This window comes from Manduca sexta, chromosome 10, assembly GCF_014839805.1.
Source record: "Manduca sexta isolate Smith_Timp_Sample1 chromosome 10, JHU_Msex_v1.0, whole genome shotgun sequence".
NCBI lineage: Eukaryota > Metazoa > Arthropoda > Insecta > Lepidoptera > Sphingidae > Manduca > Manduca sexta.
The window spans coordinates 13,107,724-13,122,352 of NC_051124.1; the positions used below are offsets into that span (position 1 = coordinate 13,107,724).

General features: G+C 36.6%; 1 protein-coding gene across 1 annotated transcript in view; it reads right to left on the minus strand.

Annotated features, from left to right (window-relative positions):
* The window catches only part of LOC115444191 (protein phosphatase 1 regulatory subunit 12B), an 86,893-nt gene extending 74,778 nt beyond the window's left edge, over positions 1-12,115 (minus strand). Inside the window, 2 exon segments of the mRNA XM_030169866.2 lie at positions 11,261-11,331; positions 11,779-12,115. The gene's annotated coding sequence lies outside the window, so the exon portion shown is untranslated.
* Positions 12,116-14,629: the final 2,514 nt, after the last annotated feature.

Sequence of the window (14,629 nt, forward strand, 5' to 3'; positions counted from 1 at the left end):
GCTAGTCCGGGCATTAAGTACCTATTTATTCTTTTTTTTCGCGGGAATATTAGTTTAAGATCCCGCATTAGTCTGAGGAACTAAGGCGGGTGTGTTGGGGTTACCAGCATGCTATGCACATCAGTGTACCGACTAAAACCTCCGAAAGCCTTCATCGACCCATTAAACCGGCTTCGGGGTACCATAGGGCATAACCTAAGATCTCTACCGGAACAACCTCTGCAGTATACAGTGTAACCAGTCCGTAGGGACTTTAAACACGGCTAGCGTCCACAACAACAACGTGGTCTGCATACCAATTCCACTCCTTTCAGGACAGATATTTGTATGTCCCATGACCCTGATGGGATCCTCATTAGCCGCCTTGCCCGACATTTAGGGTTGATCGTGGCAATATTTCTTTAGGTCTCCGTCCACAGGGAGGACATTACGTACTGAGTCTTGCAATAAAGTATAGATTATATTTAAACTAGAGGCTAGAGGAAAATAAAAACTATTTTATATTTACATATGTTAGTTCGTTTCAGTGTCCAATATGGCGATAGGCTTATTATGCGATATTACGAAGGAAAACTTCGAAGAATGATTCAGTTGCGTCTTTCCTTAGATCCGATTCCTATAGAGAAAGATACACTCGTGATATTTATAAATTGATTTGTCAAATTTGCCAGAATAGTTGAAAAATAATAATATTATATCGTTATATTATATGCATATAAATGTTATGTTACAAAGTTCCCTGATTACAAATTATCGTATATTTGCAAACCATTTTAGACTTAGTATAAAATAAAAGTCCGCGTTCCCAGGCCCAAATGCGGCTCTGATATCAGACCTCCTACACAGATTTGGCGAGATCCTGCTTATTTCGGAAGATCGTATCAGGCGTCCAAAACCGGAGCGTCCATGAATAGTTCTAAGCCGAGGTACCAGCTCTATGTAGGGCTAATCTGGTCGTATCGGTGGTAGGGCGTGCCGCGCCATTCATGGCGATACCGGCCTGCCAGTAACTCACTAGGGCTACCACACTCCTGGGTACAATTCTAGAATGTTCTTAGATGTTAGTAAATCTATTTGGACTACAAATAGGTTTGGATATACTTTTTTGTTATACTTGATAGAATGATATGAGATCGTTGAATACGAGTTTTATTGTGAATTTATACGGGATAATGTAGTCTATATATGAAGCAAAGATATGGTTGCACGCGAATTTACGAATTAAAAATAAAATTGTGTGATCTGTAAATTCAGTACAATTATCACGATTCGTAACCCAAGTATAGCCTGGCCAGGGGAAATAAAAACCTCGATATGTGATAATAAAAATATAGAACTAATATCTTGTACCAACAAGGTTAATTTTAAAATGAAAAGGCAAAACTACTCTCAAAGCAAAATGTGCTAAAGGAATGAGGTGAATAAATCTTAATTATTTTTACTACTAAACGAAGGCGTGTGGACACCCTACTGAGGTATTTCTGTTGTTCCAGCTAATTGAAGATATTAGATTAAAGCACTGTTATCCATCTTCGGTTTTTATTGCGCATGCGTCCCGCCGCGACATCACTGATTTAAACCGCTGTCGTTAAGATGAAGGCTTACTTTGTAATTACGATACTGTGAACGTGCTATTATGGATAACTGAGAAGAGTTGAAAACATACGAAAAGCTAAAGTTATTTCTGTGGATACTGTATGCTGGTGGTAAGATATATTTTATATCCGCCCAGATAACGACCACCGTACACATGGTTAAAACCCGCCATAGTGGCCCGCGAAGTGCGTTCCGGGATCAGCCTGCGTATATCCGGTTCCAACGGCCGGCATAATTGAGTCGACTGCAGAGGGGTAATCATTTCTCGTCAGTCGATATTGGACCCCACTCCACTTACCATCATCGTACAGTGGGAACACTGCCATCACCGTATAAAAAGCTAGCTAGTGTAAACTAATCTATATATGTATACCCTGGTCAGAAACATACCCACTTTAGAACGCCACATTAGTTTTTTCGTTTAAAAGTTAACATTGTCAGTACAAGACACTAGTTCTATATCTTACCGCAGCATGACGAGGTATTTTATTTTCCTGGTGAGGCTATATTCTTAAACATCAGAATAATATAATCATACACTTAAAACACAATGAAGCCAATTCTCATACATCAAAACGAACATCATCGTTCATTTACAAGCTAATTCTGTTTCCCAGTATTCAATGCTGAGACGTCAATAGTCTGCCATCATCAATCTGCGTGGCGGGTGAGAAATGGTTGCTAGGCAACCGCTAACGGCCGACCTAATGAGATATATCGCGGTTAATTGGCAAACTAATAAGTATTACGTTAGGATTTAATCAATAGCCGTGAATATAAATGAATTTAATACATAGTTATAGTTCGATTTAAGGTGGGAAAACGAGCAAAATAGATATCGAAGAGGTACCTTATTAATTATATAGCATATACATAAACACCCAAATAATCGAAATAAGTATTACTGAAATCAAAAGGGTTATACGATTTGCGAACGGACTTGTTTGTTTTTTGTATCGGGCCCCGCAGACAACACCGGGGGAAAACTGCGAGTGGGATACTGGAATCTACTGGCTAAGCGACTGCGGGAACCTGGAGGAAAGTTGGGAGAGGATATCTCTGGACGGAAATGTAGGGAAAGTAGAAGAAATCCTCTTTATATGGGAGGGGGGGAGACGGTCAGGAAATGTTCGCGAGCCCTCATTGATCTCTATGTGAATTGGCAACCATGAGGTATACACACTTAACTGTATGCCTCGAAAGGACTTGTTAGAGCCTTGGCGATCTCACTGACTATACTTACATAATTAAATAATGAAATAACCATTTCACATTTTTTGCGAGACTATGCTATGACCACGGCCTGCCAGTTATTTACAGTAGGTACAATAAATATCACTGAACAATCGAGTATCAACTACTTCCAATGACAGTATCCAAAAATATCTAAACGGTTATGGCACGCGACTATATCGATTATCGCCAGGTCGCGACCTTTACTAAAGACCTCGGGCGAACCGACGGTATGACAAATTACTTAATAACATTTACGTAAGGTTTAAGGGCAATGTTATATAAATATAAGTAACTTAAAGCCATTTAAAAAGTAGAAAGTAGAGTAAAAAGTTGTTAAAGGAACGTTTACAGAACTATGGACGATTGTTACAGTAGTAATAAATGGAGAATATCTCAAAATGTTGTTTAATGTGGTATTGAATCAAATACCTTCTAGTTTCCGACAGTTCACATATTTCATGGACTGTAAACATTGATTAACTAAACAATCTGTTCGAATTTTTGATTCGAGAAACATTACTTACTTTAAGTTGTCCTTCGCCAATCACTATATTCAAACGAGTTGTTCAAACAGTGACAGTTGCACTTTTGCCGATTTCTTTAGAATTCGTTAGAAAGCGTTATGACCATATAACACCGAAAACTTAAAGTTAATTAACCAAACTAAATGGGATGCATGGCCTGACCAGACAAACTACTTTACAATGTTGTGGTGGAATATAGAACTAATTTCTTATACTGAAAAATATAACTTTAAAATAAAAAAGCGAAAGGGGCGCCCACTAAGTAGATTTTTTATTTTCCTGATCAGGCAATACGCAATAAACACTTCGAAATGCATTTTGCATGAGTTAATCCAACTGACGATCAATATTTAGTACCGTAACCATGGCAACGCTAACTACCCACAGCTTTACGACCCAATAACCATTTAAGTATCATTTTTTGGTTTCGAATTTGATTACAGGGCAAGCCACTTTAAATCTTCGTAAATTGGTAATGACCCTTTTTGAGGGACCACTAGTTAAACTGATAGCAATAACTATTTGGTTGTGAATAAAGCATTAAAAATGTCACGGAGATTTACTATTAATTACAATAAACTCCTCTAATACATATCTACTAATACTTCACATTTAGAATTTGACACTAAAAACAAGCCAGTAGTTTGATGGTTAGCCATTATGCACAGACTTTTGGAGTTAGAGGAAATCCTTGCTGACCTAGGAGAAAAGGAAGATTCAGCCTTATTGATAAGGAAGAATGATTTACTAAGGTAGATGTGGTGCAATTGTTATACACTAAGCACAACATATGCCGTGTTGTAGACTTTGTTAATCCACTAGGAGTCATTACTACTGTTTATGGGTAGGCGTGACATTTCCCATCAGTTGAGCTACATGTTCGTACGCCAATTATAAATCAATAAGCTTCTATACCACTCTCTAAAGAAAGTACGCAAATTTAATTTTAACAACATACATTGCACTTTAACGCTGACGTGAGACTAATCACAGTACAGCGTTTCTCTTGGAGAATTCTAATGATGTATTTTGAAACGAAGCTTAACTTCTCTTCTGAGATGTAAGAGAGATGTATAGAAGGATACATGGTCTCTCTCATGAGTTTTGTTTGACGCTAAGTCTGTTGTAGGTTTTTGAATAACCTACTAAACTTCTTCGAAGCTCTCCGAACTAAGACTAGAAGAACAGCCAACGAAGCTATATAGTTAATACCACATTGTTACAAAATACCTACGTAAGTAAATAAAGAACATTGTTTTATTGCATACACGAAATGATTATGACTTCTTCAGTTCGACAGTACTCGCAATGTCAGATTCATGGATACGCTAATTAAGAAGGAAGGAATAGTGAATTAGCAAAAAAAGGAGGTGACAGAGAGTATAGATATTTCGCAGACGATACAAAAAGCAAATTTATACGTGTGTTGCAATAAGTTTTCCCGTAACTGTTGGAGGCGTGTAAATTGATTTTTAAGGTAATTACAGGCAGTCTCGTGTTTACTCGATTCGTGCGTAGTAACGGTAAATGTGCTAAAATGGAAAGTAAAAACGCACGCACTACGCACTACGGGAAAGGTCGACGACCCGAGTTTCAGAGTGTGCAAATTTATAGTACTGAAATACTGATTATGTCTTAAGTTGTATTCTTGGCTCAACCTAATAGCTATTATCATTACCTACCTCTTACCATACCACATCCATCCTTGTCATGACCATCATTGTCGGAATGCTTGTTGTTAACACGTACAAGTATTTGAGAACCTCGTCCTTTTTGAAGAACATTTAGACAGCACTTTGCATACAATTAAATCCTACGCGAACGCACTTGGTAATACCATACAAATAAAGGTCCATTATTTAAACAGAGATTTCTCGTTATTAATTTCCATAGATATCATGACTTCAAAGAACATTATAAAGATCTTTTTGCTGGAATTCAGTTGTCTTAAAAAACCCGGTAATTGATCTTAACAAAATACAGTGTGGTCCAAAACGAAAAAAACCCTCGTACTTCTACAAGACATACAAAATTACCGAACAAATAGAAAAAAGGTTTATTCACATAATGAAAGTAACTGAAGATAGTACCGTTGATTGCCGGCGGAACTAATTTGCGTTAAGTGAAACTGTACAGACGTTAATTGTTACATGGACTTCGGACACGACGCTGTTTCAAGAATGTGCACTATTGACTTGTAAGTACATATGTTTACTAGTGTTATAGTTATGTCTCTTGTTTAGTGTCACTACAAGTGTAAGTACTCTGCTCAAAGTATAGTATCATGGCGAAGCGATTATATTTTATTGCATGTTTATTTGCGACTGGATAGGAGAAATTTTAACGCCAAGTCAACAAATTCAAATTGCGAGCAACTTAAATATGTACCTTCTAAAAACTTACGCAAAATTGACTTGGAAATCAAATCTCGTCTTTTTCAAAGCCTAGGTATGATAGTAAACGACAAAAGGTACTAAATATAACCACAATTCATAGCATTCACTGCGGGGAAACCGAACTTGCCCCAGTGGCCGCGGGCTCGGAGCCACCTGCCGAGGTATCGCATACAACGCGAGGCAGCCCGGGGCCCGCCACTAATCCTCATATCCCCTTACAAGACGGCAATACGATACGCATTTGACAGGTTTGAGGGGGCGAAACGTATCAACAGTACCAAGATAATAATTAATCAAATTAGAACGGGTTCTGGGCTATTAGGTGTCAGAGGGACGAAAAAAGCCAGTAGGTCACCTGATCTCTGTGAACACCTACAATATCTAATGAATGATGTCAAACTTTAAGGCACTGGATTTCGTGCTAACCTATTTGTTGCTGTGCTTTCAATATCACCGAAATTGGAACTTTAAATCCCAAGCATTGTTGTTAGTTTGCGGCGATTTTCTGTTTGTCAGTGATATGTTCCGACCTCATACGGCTTATTAATAATGTAGACAAGTTCGTAAACAGGGTAAGTCTACTATTTAGTAAACGAGAACACTGAAGCAAGTGCCGAGTTTTTAAAATGTCCGACTAACAGCCGTTTTCAGGAGTTTTTAAAATGTCTGACTAACAACCATTTTCAATAAATGATGATCCCAATTTCAATCCTTAATCTGATTCCCAGAATGAACCAATCAAAATAACCCATACTTTGTTGCCATAAGACTTTGTTCAGATGGGTAATTTTCGAAACAGACTGAAGAAAGCGATTGCGATCGATTATTGCAAATGACGGTTAAACAGACTTAATTCGATTTAAGTCACCTCATATTTCTCACATTCAACATACAAGAAAAAGTTTTTGATCACTTTATCTAATATTTTAAATCATAATAATATGACTCATAAATCCATAAATAAGCAGTATATAATTATAATATCAGCCCTGTATTATATACTTGCCCACTGCTGAGCACGGACCTCTACTACTGAGAGGGATTAGGCCTTAGTCCACCACGCTGGTCTAGTGCGGATTGGCAAACTTCCCACACCTTCAAAATTCGCATAAGTAAGCATTCGAATAAGTAAGCAGTAAAACCAAATAAAAACGTCAAACAGAATCACCGGCATCAAGTGGGAGTAATCTAGTCATTGTCTAGATATTATCAAGGCACAGGACCCATCTCCACGCACATCTCGTGGTAGCCTGCGGGCATGAGTGGTGTTGCCAGCTACTTGACATTCCCACAATTTTTGAGTTCAATTCTTGACAATGAAAAGTATATAGGTACTTATAAAAGGATTGTCATATTTTTTTATTGATACATGTATTTTTTCATTATCACGATCAGAGATGTTTTATTTAAATTTCTAATTCTCTCTTCAAAATTGAAAATAAGAGATCTACACGTGTCTACACGCGGCCCTCAATATGTAAAAGACAGGTTGGTACAGTCAGCCAAATACAAAGTTTGAAATCGCCTTTAAACTTTTGTGCCCTTATCGACAATTGTTTTTCATTAGTAATAAACTTCACAGGCATTGAAATAAAATAGTTTTATTTCAATGTCTAACATTCGCGCAAACATAATAAATCATGAAATTTCACAGGGTTTACAATATTTTAGATAAAGAAAAAAATATATTCCTTTTAAACATAATAATATGTAGAAGCATTTTAATGTTGAGAAATTGTTTAGCTAATTTTCTGGCTGACCAGAAAAAAATCATAGGTTGGAATAAATATTTGTCGTTACATATTTATTTCAGATCCAAGATCAAGGACAATGAGTATTTTTTCATATTTAAGAGAACCTACGTAAACAAATAAGTTAATAAAAAAAGTTATAAACACTACAAATCGCACTGTCGAAAACAAATCTTTCATACTTAACAAAATATTATTTTCTGTAGGTATATTTGGTTTATTATGTGGCAATTCCGTAGTCTACAACTGAGAATTATACGCCATTGACACCTCGGGGCTCAGCTACTCTCATATAGGTAGGTAAGTTTATAGGTAGATACAAATTAATAATAATATTTTTAATTGCTATAAACAGCCCTGGTGTTTTCGTCATAGTTGTGTAAGTAGGCTCTACTATAATTTTTAAGAAAAATATCTACTCTCATATAAAAATCTGTGGTGCATCTTATGTAAGCATATTATATAGGTAAATATATACTGGGACACCATGAAGAGCTATAATAAAGTACATAATGCAACCTCGTTATTTACAATTAATGTTTTACATTGAATATGCATGTGCCTTAAATAATATATTGATAAGTATTGTAACGGAAGCAGGATAAAAAACTCAATAATTTAAATTACTTACTTCATTTGGTGTTTATGATTTAAAAAGTAACGTATTTCATCGGTTCCTTTAATTAAAATACGCATATATAATAAAACTAATATTAAGAATATACAATAAATAATTTTACCTTATAACGGAAACTTATTCAGCCATTAGGCAGTTCCAAGCACAAGTCCACAAATCATGTCAATAATCCATCACATAAAATTCATAGACAAATTACTGACCCCAACATTTTAAGCGCGCAACGTTTACGTGATGTTTTGGAAGCACGGATAAAAAATACCGAATGACGAGCACTCGTGCGTTCCCTCCGACAGCCACGGAACTATTACCTCATTGCTTATGGGGTTTTCTGTCTCTTTCGCACTTACGCAAATTCTATTATGCAAGAAGGGGTAAATGCACATTCGAAAACCTTCACAGAAAATTTTCTTTTCGCGTAATTTTTCTGGTAAAGTTATTGAATTCTTGAAATTCAATTGCACAATTTACTTACTGAACCAACAAAAGTAATTTAAAATTAACTGTAAAATATAGAAAACCGCAATAAGTATTGCAAAGTGCAGAGGCTTTTTTTTAGAAGTTTCTTATTGATCAAACAAATTGTGAATTAATTTCTAAACAGCATAAGCTGTACGCAAACCTAAAGGGGTAACCTAAGGGGAGAAAATTTGCAATGGGTAGTCAGATGTACGATCAGTTCACACACGGAGGTCGTTAGACCCTAGTCAAAAGGACAACCTTGTCGCCGCTATTTGCCATAATATCGCATACAATTCCATTCCTATGAAACTCAGTTTAATTTTTTTATCTATAACGGGCGAATATGGGATCGAACCCAGGTCCTTCCGCATCTTAACTGCCGCGATCGACCCTACGTCAAACCTACGATTTCGATTGCATCGCACATCAATGAAGTGAAAGCAAACATAACTCATTCTGCCAATTATGTACCTTTTTGTTCATTCATGGTGCGATGTGGGAGATAATGTTAGGAGTTCAACATGGCTACAGACGAAATAAGACGAGTCGGCCATTTTGATTTACTGCGGCGCGGAACGACGGCCACAAAGGGAAATAATGAGCTCCGCGCGAATCCTGCGCACGTCTCTATGTTATTGTCACCATGCTTTATGTAAGACCTTTAAGGATCTTTAGACAACACCTTATTTTTAAGAAATAATTAATGGTAAGTGACTACCACTATCCATGCCCCACGGACTACTACGATCTCGAAAAAAAAACTAAGTTTTGGCAATGTTTGGACGAGTAATGTTTGAGATTGAAGGATTTACAAAGACACACATTGAGCTTGCGATTGCTTTACCCAATATAATGGTAGTGTCGTCCTCACGAGAAATTATGTAAGAATTAAATATTTCGGACGCTGTGAGTGTAGTAGTCGTACCTGCGCTCGGTTTTATAAAGAAAACGCTTTATTTATCTTTAAATATGTTGTATTAGAAGAACCTACACAAAGGGTTGCCCGAAGTGGGAACTGAACTTAGTATCTACCGGTCTACAGCCTATATACTACCTTGCCACTAGACCTCTAGGTCAACTAATTAACTCAGTTATTAAAGACATAAACAAATTTCAAATTGTATTAATTCATGCACACCCTACTCCATTTTACGATGCGATAAAGACCTTTTCGTTTGCATATGTTCAAATTAAATGGCTTAAATAAAGCGCCATCTGTACCGAACAATCAGCCGCTCGGTGAGATTAACATATCTGGATATGCGTCCATAAGCGTTCATGGAGATTTGATTAATGGGCCGTGGACAAAAGAAGTGCTAGGCTGTCCTACACGAGATTATCGGGTAGATATATATGATTCACGATGAAAGCACGGTGCATGTGTACAGTGTAGTATTCCAATTGACACTAGTCTCCCCTACCTATATAAATGTTTGCATACCGTTGCAACGGTGTAACATTCTGCAGATATATAACATCGTTTATAAGTTTTTGGGAAAAAAAAAATGAATTAGATTTTTTCGCCTTTTATTCAATCGATGCATGGTTCTATAACTGCGCCTATACTTAACAAAACTTGTCCTGGTCTGCTAATTGCTGATGATGTGTGCCGTGTGCCTGGGCACCGCTGGCGCCGCCCGAGTTGCGGCACATTTGTGTATAACTACTGAGTTTATTCTTCAACCTCCGGCCCGGTCACGTGAATGTTCCTTCCTCTCATAAACATGCTAATGATTATATTTTCAGAATAAAAGTCTGCTACACTTTGCCACGAGTTGGTCTATGTGACCGCGAAATCAGATTGATCGTGATTCATAACATTTGTGTCGACGCGAGAATCACTGCCGGCTTTGCTTTTTCTTCCTCATACCTTTTTGTGCCACATAGTCTAAGGGCCTATACACACACGTTCGAGCTGAAAATGATCGAATTATCCGCCTTTCCGATACATATAAAAACATACGCACGCTTGAGATACTTTTAGGTTTTACTAAAAGTATACAATCTCAGATAATATTCAACTTACTGTTCGTTCTAGCTGTGTTTGTTTAACATATGTTAAAAAAACGTCCTGTTCATAGACTCTAACTTCTAATAAAATTCCAACGGATAACATCACTCACGAACCGGAGAGGTGAGAATCATGTTATCTAGTGTAATATTTAAGTTTCAAATCCGACAAGCAGTGCGAGAGCATACCTACAGACTTATTGGCACAGAGATGACGATAATCTGACAGGTTGTCAAATAAAACCCTCGAACAGGTTGTTATAAATCCACGTTGGATTGTTATGAAATGAACACCTGTTTGAAATAAGCTAGTTGTTATTTATATAGACATTTTCCCGTCGCGTTGTGAAATGAAATGACACAATCTAAGTACAAATCAGCGAAATGTTAAACTTAAATAATTTTGAACGTAGATTGTAGGCACTAAAATAAAACTATTTTACGCATTTTATCACGGTTTCTTTATATTATAATTTTTCCCGACATTTCGAAGACTTTTCAGCCTTCGTGGCAATTATAATATAAAAAACAGTGATAAAATTCTTAAAATAGTTGTATTTTAATGTCTAACATACGCATAAACATATGAAAAAGTAGATTGTAGGGTTAATGATTTGCTCTGTATAGTCCTAATAAAACAATGTTTACCTATTAAGGCTATCCCTTGAGCAAGCGGCCTCCAGCATTCGTTCCATGCATTTAAAGCGCATAATTACGAGCTGGAATATGCAAAAAATTACGAATAATTACTTTTAAAAATCATTTTTTTCTTTTTGCAAATTTTAAACAACCAAAACGTTTTTTATTAAATTGTCTAATAGTATTAGTTGAAAATTAATACGATGTGAAAGTTACAAGAAGATACACGGAATCAACAATTTCAGTGGCATTGCCATTATGAAATGAATGAAAAATATCTATATTTACAAAAAAATTTACATCCAAACAAAGGGCAAAATATTTTTCTATACTTCTTAAATACGATAAGCGCGCAGTTTTATTACCGCCTTAAAATCGTTGAGCCTCCACGGCCGGCACGGATAGAAAACTTTTATACCATGCGAATAAACTGCCGATCAACTATTCACTGATCTTATTACCATCCCACATAATGTACTAAATTCAATCCTTTGTATATTACATGAGTTTATTGAAATAAAACTTACCGATTTCACAGTATTTTTGTGATAAAATCTTGCTTCGTATAAGATAAAATCTATACGAGATCGTGTGGAATTTAAATACGAAATTATCGCAGCTGTCAGCGAAACAGTGTGAACAAGAATTGTCATTGCATTCACGTACATAATTAACTGTTTTGGAGCATCAGCAGCTAATACTTGCACAGCACACATTTAATGAATTTTAAACAGGATCCATAAATAACTTTAACTATGACAATACTAATGAAGTAAGGAAAAACGTTGATATTTTACGTGTTTCTTTCGCAACAGAAATATTTTCGCAGTGCATAAAAAAATGTCGCACTAAAAAGTTTGCATATTCACGCCAGTATTCTTTAAAACTGTTTATTTGAGATGCGTTGGCATCCTTTTTAAATTAAATTACGTGTTTTAATTCTTTGCTGCTATTAAAGAACGAAATTACCTTTATGAAAAAATCTCTAGAATTTATTACATAACAGACAAGGATGCAGCATAAATATAGTATTACGCGCCTGAGGCTAAAATATAAATTCCGAAACGATTATCCGTTCAAAACCAAACATGTATATTAAGATGGATGGCAGTGCTTATTAATTAGAACCGTCCATTTTTAATTGTTCCTTTGGCCTATGCAACAAATTGCTAAGAGCGTGTTTACAGTGAAATGTGACGTCATGTGTCCGACTCCAATAATGAGACAACTGGAAACTACACTAGCTTTTACCCGCAGGTCTAGCTGCATATGCTTTTACGAAATAAAATTTACGCCACATGAAGGGATCGGATATTAATCTGGACACACAAAAATGACTTTAGTAGACTAGGTAAGTATCTATCGAGGAATCTTCCCACAGAAGTTTTGGAGCTCATCAAAATACCATTCCATTCGTTTCCATATTAAGTAGCTTAATAAAAGGACATCAAAATCGCATATCAACTTAATTTTTTTTATATATGCCATCAATACGCAAATAGCTGTAGGTTGTCATGTAATATTAGAGACCGGAGTCCCTCCGCCCCCGGTTATGAGTCAATTAATCCAATCAGCCCGTAAACAGGCTTTGAATCGATATCAAAACGAGGGCTTAACGCCTCTGGTTTTATGGTACGCTATCAGATGACTTGTTACTGGTTTTATTGTTACTGAGTTTACATAAATGACCTGCCTTACATGGTTGATAATATGGCAGATGTAGTATTGTTCGCTGACGACACTTCGATTATTTTTAAGTTAAATAGAAGGGATGAGAATCTCGGTGAGCCACATAAAGTACTTAGTTTGATTTCTGACTGGTTCTCTTCTAATAATTTACTTTTAAATGCCGCAAAAACGAAATGTGTCAGATTTTCGTTACTGAATAAAAAAAAGGAACTAAATATTGATTTAGATGGGGATAAATTAGAATTAGTTCCCTCAACGGTCTTCCTCGGGGTTTCAATCGATAGTAAATTGCAATGGGGCCCCCATATTCAAAAAATTTCTAGTAAACTGAGCTCTGCCGTGTTTGCTATTAGGAAGATTAGACAATTAACTGACGTGGCTACGGCAAGGCTAGTGTATTTTGCATACTTCCACAGCATTATGTCCTATTGTATTCTTCTGTGGGGCTCTGCTGCAGATCTGCAGACCATTTTTATCTTGCAGAAACGAGCGATTAGAGCTATTTACAACCTTCGCTCTCATGATTCCTGTTAGATCTGTACCAAAATAATTAATAACGCCATCTGTTGTGTCTATGGTGAACATTTTTATTATAAACCACAAGGCATAACTTCTGTAAAGTGAAGCTGTCACTTGAGCGTCCCTGTCCAAAAGAAACTGTGTGTTTTAATTACAAGTTTTGTTTTATTGCTCTAATATTACAGGTTATGGGCCCAGACCCAGAATCCTTAGTTTGTCTTTTAAGTAGTTGTGTTTCTCAGTTAAAAGTGGTGAAACATTGATACAATAATAGTTAAATGTTATTAGTTACTTTATACAGTAATAGTTGCAAGAATGGCATTGAATTATATTGTAAATGTTCCCAAGTTAAAAGGCCGGGAAAACTACAACGAATGGCTGTTCGCCGCGGAAAATTTTCTAGTCCTGGAAGATATGCTGCACTGCATTAAACCAGAAACCGGGAAAAGATAGAAGCCGCAGATGACGCGAGAACTAAGGCAAAGTTAGTGATGACTATAGATACTGCGTTATATGTCCATATAAAAGAAGTTAAAACTACTTTGGAACTATGGAACAAGCTAAAGACATTATTTGATGACTCGGGATTTACACGAAGAATATCACTTTTGCGTAATTTAATCTCAATTCGTTTGGAAAATTGTGTCTCGATGCAGTCGTACGTAACGCAAATAGTCGAAACGGGGCAGAAACTGAGTGGGACAGGTTTTAATATCAGTGATGAGTGGATCGGTTGCCTGTTGTTGGCTGGATTGACAGAGAATTTTAAGCCGATGATAATGGCGATCGAGCATTCCGGCATACAAATTACAACGGACGCCATTAGAACCAAGCTCATGGACATGGAAACGGAAGTGAGTGGAAGTAACCAATCTAACGAGGTTAGCAGTGCATTCGCAAGTAGAACGCAGAAATGGCAACATAAGAAAAATAAATTACCTATGGCCACCGCGCAAAGAACTCAATCGCAACCAAACGTCAATGTTGGCGCCAAGAGTCACGTCAAATGTTACCGTTGCAAAGAACCAGGACATTATAAGAATCAGTGTCCAAATAATGTTAACATCAACATATCTAAAAAGGAAATGCAACGCAAACCCAGTAACGTATTCAGTACAGTGTTTTTAAGTGCTCAGTTTAATAAATATGACTGGTATATTGACTCAGGAG